Source organism: Cucumis melo, chromosome 4 (assembly GCF_025177605.1).
Source record: "Cucumis melo cultivar AY chromosome 4, USDA_Cmelo_AY_1.0, whole genome shotgun sequence".
In the NCBI taxonomy this organism is placed as follows: domain Eukaryota; kingdom Viridiplantae; phylum Streptophyta; class Magnoliopsida; order Cucurbitales; family Cucurbitaceae; genus Cucumis; species Cucumis melo.
In genome coordinates, this window is record NC_066860.1 from 24,812,618 (window position 1) to 24,819,133 (window position 6,516).

Here is a 6,516-nt window from a genome sequence, read left to right on the forward strand (position 1 = left end):
AGTTTTGTTAATATAACCTACTATACACATATCAAAGTGATTGGGTAACACCTTTAGTTTAGTTTAAGGATTTGGAAAGTGATTAATAGTAAAAAGGAGAATAGTAGGATGGGGTGAGAAATGAATGGAGAAGAGTCCCCCATAGGGCACATAAGAAATGGGCTAAAGGGAGGGAGGGGATGTGATGTGGACAATGCAAAACAGTGGGAGTAGAAAGAGTAGGGGTCCAACCTTTTACTTTTGCCAGACTGTCCAAACCAAACTTCTGATTTTCTAAAATTATGGTCCCACCAATGCTTTCCTTACATCCACCTCATCATTTCTCTTCAATTATTTCACTTCATTTTCATTCTCTCTATTTTGACCTACAACATACCTAATTACTTCTTCACCTTTCTTTCAATTCTTCATACCTTACAATACTTTTACTATAATTATGCATTCTTTTTGTTTATATAATTATAACAAAAATACATATTCCTCTCTTTTAAAAAAATATAACAAAACAGTAAAATATTTATCGAAAATAGATAATAAAAAAATTTCAAAAAAGCCCTAATCAATAGTGCATATAGTATATTTGGTATTAGAGAGTAAGTAACTTAATTCTACCAAATTTCCATTTACTGTAACTATGGAGACGAGATTTATATTTTAACTTATATGTCAGACGAGTTTTCACTGAAGAAACGTTACATAAATTTATTATTATTTTTTTTATTTTTTGAAAAAGCCATATAATGTAATAATATTATTATTAATTTTCGAAGTGCTCATGTGATCATGTAAAGGATATTTGTCCTTTTCCCTTTCATTCATACACAATATTTTCACGAAATAAGTTTTAAAAAATTACTATTTATATTGCCAATCGGTTATTTAACATTCTCTTACAAGTTAAAAGATATGGATTAGAAGATAAAATTACAATGTTCTAACTTAATGAGAAGAGCTATACTATATAGTCACATGTCACATGGTTATTATGGGCCCATGCGACTTGTCTTCTTCCAACTTTTCCTCATTTAACACACAGTAAATTAATATTGTCCTTTCCATAATAGTGATACAAAGTTTTTATTTTACTACGAACTCGATAGTACAAAAATCATGTGAGTTCAATTATATTAGCTAATATTGTGAACAATAGACTATCAAAAGTGTCAAATTATTACTTCAAAAATTTCCAAATACTATCTAAATAACTCAATAAATTTGAAAATTGTTAGTCAAAATTTTTTTTTTAACTTTGAATTTGTATCAATTAAATCTCTTAATTTTGATTTATGTTTATGAACTCTTAGAGGGTGTTTGGGGTTAGGGTTTAGGCTGTGGGGTTAGGTTAGCCCAACCCTAACCCCCGTTTGGGCCCAATGTTAAGGAAACCTTAGTTTTAGGGTTTCCTTAACACGATTTCCTCTTCCCCTTTGAACGGCGATACGCGTGTTCCCATTTTCGTGAATCCGGTTTCGTCCTTCCGCGCAATCCGTGTTCGATTTTTCCTTCAAACCGATTTCAATCTTCTCCTCAACCCTTCTTCCTCGATATTTTTTCCTTTTTCTCTTCTTTCTGTCATCTCCCTCAACGAATCCATGTTTCGTTTCGTCTTCTCCCTCAAGTTTTCTAGGGTTTGTGTTCGTTCTCTTTTGTCCGGTCGATTTTGGTTTTTTCCGTTTCATGCTTTAATCCATTCGTTCGTTTCGTCTTCTCCCTCAAGTTTTCTAGGGTTTGTGTTCGTTCTCTTTTGTCCGGTCGATTTTGGTTTTTTCCGTTTCATCCTTTAATCCATTCGTTCGTTTCGTCTTCTCCCTCAACTTTTCTAGGGTTTGTGTTCGTTCTCTTTTGTCCGGTCGATTTTGGTTTTTTCCGTTTCATCCTTTAATCCATCGTTCCTTTCGTCTTCTCCCTCAACGAATGTTCACAATTTCGTCTTCATCCTTTAATCCATTCTGCCCTTGCGTTTTCGCGATGAAACCGGATTTCGTTACGCCGAATCTCTCTCTAAATCTCTCTCATCCGTCTCTCTCACTCCGAAAGGGCTTCTGTGTTCGTTGAAGCCGACGAATTCGTTGGCTCCGAACACGATTTCCTTTTTGGAATTGTGGGTTTTGGCTCCTTCAAACCTCCTTGCCGCCGTGGTTCGTTTATGCTCTCGGGTCTTTTGATTGGCAATAGGACAGATTCTTCACTCTGCCATTGGAGCTTGGTAGGGAGGTTTGGAGTTCTCAATCCACTTTTTTTTAAAGCCGATGATGAGTTCGAATTTGTGCTGAATTGTTCTGTATACTTTACCAATGTGTTATGTGTTATGTATTCTTTACCTATGTCTTGTGTGTTCTGTATTGTTTACCTATGTGTTGTGTGTTCTGTATTGTTTACCTTTGTGTTGTCTGTTCTGTATTGTTTACCTATGTATTCTGTGTTCTGAATTCTTTACCTATGTGTTATTTTTTAATGAATGTATGTAGTTCCGGCCATGATGAGTTCGAATTTGTGTAATACTGAATTTGTGTAACATGTCTTCTCTGTATTCTTACCAATTTTCTTACAATTGTTGTATTTTTTTACAATTGTTTTATTCTTACCTCTCTCTGTACAATTGTTTCATTTTAAAATTTGTTACATTCCTTTTCAATTCTTGTATTGTTCTCTATATGTATTCTCTGTATTCTTTTGCCATGTCTTATTGCTTTACTGTTGTCTCTTCCATGTCTTTTTAGTGTATGGATTTGACTTCACATTTGCTTACAAAATTTATGACAATCCTTCTATTATGTTTTATTGTTCTGTTCATTTACTTCCATTTACTTTAATTTACAAAATTTGTTTGTCTGTATTGTTACATTGTTAATTTATTTGTCTGTATTGTTTCTGTCCAGTGTTGTCTCTTCTTCCTTTCTGTCCAATGTTGTCTCTTCTTCCTTTCTGTCCAGTGTTGTCTCTTCCATGTTTTTGTAGGGTATGGTTTTGGTATAGGTTTCAGTATATAGCCTTTGACTATGCTATGCTTTATGTCAGTTGTAGCAGAGAGATAGGGCCTGTATTTTATTGATAGTTGGCTGTACTTTGGTATTTTGGTCTTTATATTTTTGTTTACCTCCCTCCAAGTCCTCTCAACTTGCCCCATCTTTCCCCTATATATTGCCACATTTCCTCTTTTGATTCACTGCATTCTTCTCCCTCTTTGTATCATCTCTGTGGTTCTAAGTTATATTTTGTAATTCCTCTTCTTCTTTACTGTTACCATGTATCTTTTGTACCCTCTATGTGCTTATAACTTATCTTTTGTATTCATTACCGTTACCATGTAGGTTGTCTCTTCCATGTCTTTTTAGTGTATGGTTTTTGCGATATGTTTTCTATACCTTTCTGTCCTTTATTTTTTTTTTCCTATAACTATGATGGAATTCCATTAATTATTTTGAATGGAATTAAAACTCTGAGGCTACTAAATTAAAATCAATCTTATTCTTACGGTTTCCCGATTCAATCTTCATTTGGAGTTTAATTTTTCGTCATAAAAAGGTATGCATATTTATTTTTTTTCATACGTTTTTTATTGTGTTTTAATTACAAATAATAATCATATTCTTCTCTTATGTAGGACGTTGCGACGAAGGAGTTCGAAATTATTTGAAGAGGTACTCTTGTAATAGCCGTTTGTAGGCTTTCGATAATGTATTTTATTTTTGTTCATTTTTTTTCCTGTTTTGTATAATTTTATAATTAACATTTTGTATATAGAACATTCGGTTTAATTTTATTACATAATGTATCCTTTTAATTTTCTGTTTTTAACAATTTTTTTTTCTATATAGTAATAAAGTTTGTACAAATGTGTTTGAAACTTTCAAAATTTAGTACACACGTTCCAAAGTTTAATCACATTTTTTGTTTTAATAATTTAGTCCAAAGCGTTTTAAACATAAATTCTAACTTTTATTTTTCTACCAACAAATAATTAAAAAATCTAATAAAAACTATTGTATATACAATTGAGAGTTCGTGGCCTTATAAAAAGTTTTGCAAGTTGTAAGACCTAATAAAATGGACATAGGTTGAGAAAATAGAGATACAAAAACTCTCCAAGGAAAATGTATTTATTTGTTTCATAAAAAAAGAGAAATGATATATTATTTATTTCACTTGAAATATTTGGTATTTTGTTAATTTATATTTAAAGATCAAATATTGAGATTAGTAATTATGAGCAATATAGAAGTCATAAAAAAATTCATATAAATTCTAAATAATTTAAAATTAGTTCAAAATATTCTCTTCATCTAAAAATTTAAAATTTAGTTCAAAAATATATATACATTGAAAATAGGTTTTTTCCTAAAAAGAAAAAAGAAAATAGGTTATGTAGCAAATTGTGACGTTAAAGAAAGAAAATAAATGTTGGTGATTTTCAAACATTTTTTCTATTCTCCATTCTAATGTTCTTAAGCCTCATTTAATACCAATTTTTATATTTAATTTAAAACTAATGAAACTTCAACTATTTCTAAAGTTATTTTATTCTCACACATTTGTATGAAATTGTATTTTAACCACAAACTTATTAATATGTTTTCACCACATACTTTTTTCTTTTATTTTAACCTTCTTTATGTTTTGTTGAATTTTTTTTTCAACCAATTTTATTTCTATTTTTAAAATACTTATTTTAGAACTAAAATAGATTGTAAAAATTGTTGAAAATAAAATAAAATTAGAAGTCATAATTTCAAATTACACATTCCAAACTATTGTTCGGTTTTCAATGTTCTCGTCAGTCATAATCTAATTTTTTTGTTCTATGTTTATAGTTTTACTAAATATGGATATTACTAAGTTTACATATCTTTTCACAATATATCGATATTGTACTAATTTAAATAGTACATTTTTTTAGGGAACTTTACATACATTGTAATGGATGAACAAACACTTATTGGAGTTCTAACTGCATTCACGTTGGCCCAACGTCAGATTTTACTAACGCTGGAGCTATTAATGAACAACAATAAGCGTCTCCCACATACACCGCCCGATACACGCCATAGAATTAGGGAGCTTGCTTACTTTCGCATGATACACGAGTCAGATCTTGTGTGTCGGCAAAGCACGCGGATGGATAGGCGAACATTCGCAATTCTATGCCATTTACTTAGAAATGTCGCTGGTCTTTCTTCAACTGAAATTGTCGATGTTGAGGAAATGGTAGCAATGTTCTTGCACGTCCTCGCTCATGACGTGAAGAACCGCGTCATACAACGAGAATTTGTACGCTCCGGTGAGACAGTATCTCGACATTTCAACATCGTATTGTTGGTTATTCTTCGACTGTACGAGGAGTTGATAAAGAGACCTGTTCCGGTAACAAGTAACTGCAATGATCAACGTTGGAAGTGTTTCGAGGTGGGCATCATAGAAGTTCACTATAATTGACCTTTACGTACATCGCAGTTAATTCATCGTGTTTCTTTCAACCTGCAGAACTGCCTTGGCACGTTAGACGGGACGTACATAAAGGTCAACGTCCCCGCAGGAGATCGACCTACTTTCAGAACGCGTAAGGGGGAAATTGCCACAAACATTCTTGGGGTCTGTGACACGAAAGGGGATTTCGTTTATGTCCTCGCCGGTTGGGAAGGATCTGCAGCAGACTCGTGGATCCTACGTGATGCGATTTCACGAGAAAATGGATTACAAGTGCCAAAGGGTATATCTTGTTTATAATAAAACACCGTCGCTTCCTACTTACCTATTTAAAGTTCATAAACAAACCATTTAATAACAGGATATTATTATCTGTGCGATGCTGGATATCCAAACGCGGAGGGGTTTCTCGCCCCGTACAGAGGCCAGCGGTACCATTTGCAAGAGTGGCGTGGTGCTGCAAATGCGCCAACAAATGCAAAGGAGTACTTCAACATGAAGCACTCCTCCGCAAGGAATGTTATTGAGCGCGCGTTCGGTGTTCTAAAGGGTCGTTGGGCCATTCTTCGTGGAAAGTCGTACTATCCCCTGCAAGTCCAGTGTCGCACCATTCTAGCATGTGCCTTGCTTCACAATTTGATCAACAGGGAAATGACATATTGCGACGACGTTGAGGACGAGGACGAGGGGGACTCCACGTACGCAACGACCACCGCTTCAGAAGACATTCAGTACATTGAGACAACAAACGAGTGGTCTCAGTGGCGCGACGACCTAGCCGCATCGATGTTCACCGATTGGCAGTTCCGTAACACTTAGCTAAGACAAATTTAGATAACAAGTTTTTTATGACTTCGTCGCAATTCTATCGTGTCTAACATGTACTGTAAAAACTAATATGGCTTGTTGCATATGAATTGTACGCGTGCCATAATTTGTATCATGCCTATTTTATTTTGGAGTTTAATGGTGAAATTACTTACGTACTGCATGTATTTTTTCTAATTTCTCATTCTCAGTATGTCAACCTCAAATCGTGCCCCGAGACATGTTTGGACGAGGGAGGAGGAGGGGACTCTTGTGGAATGTTTA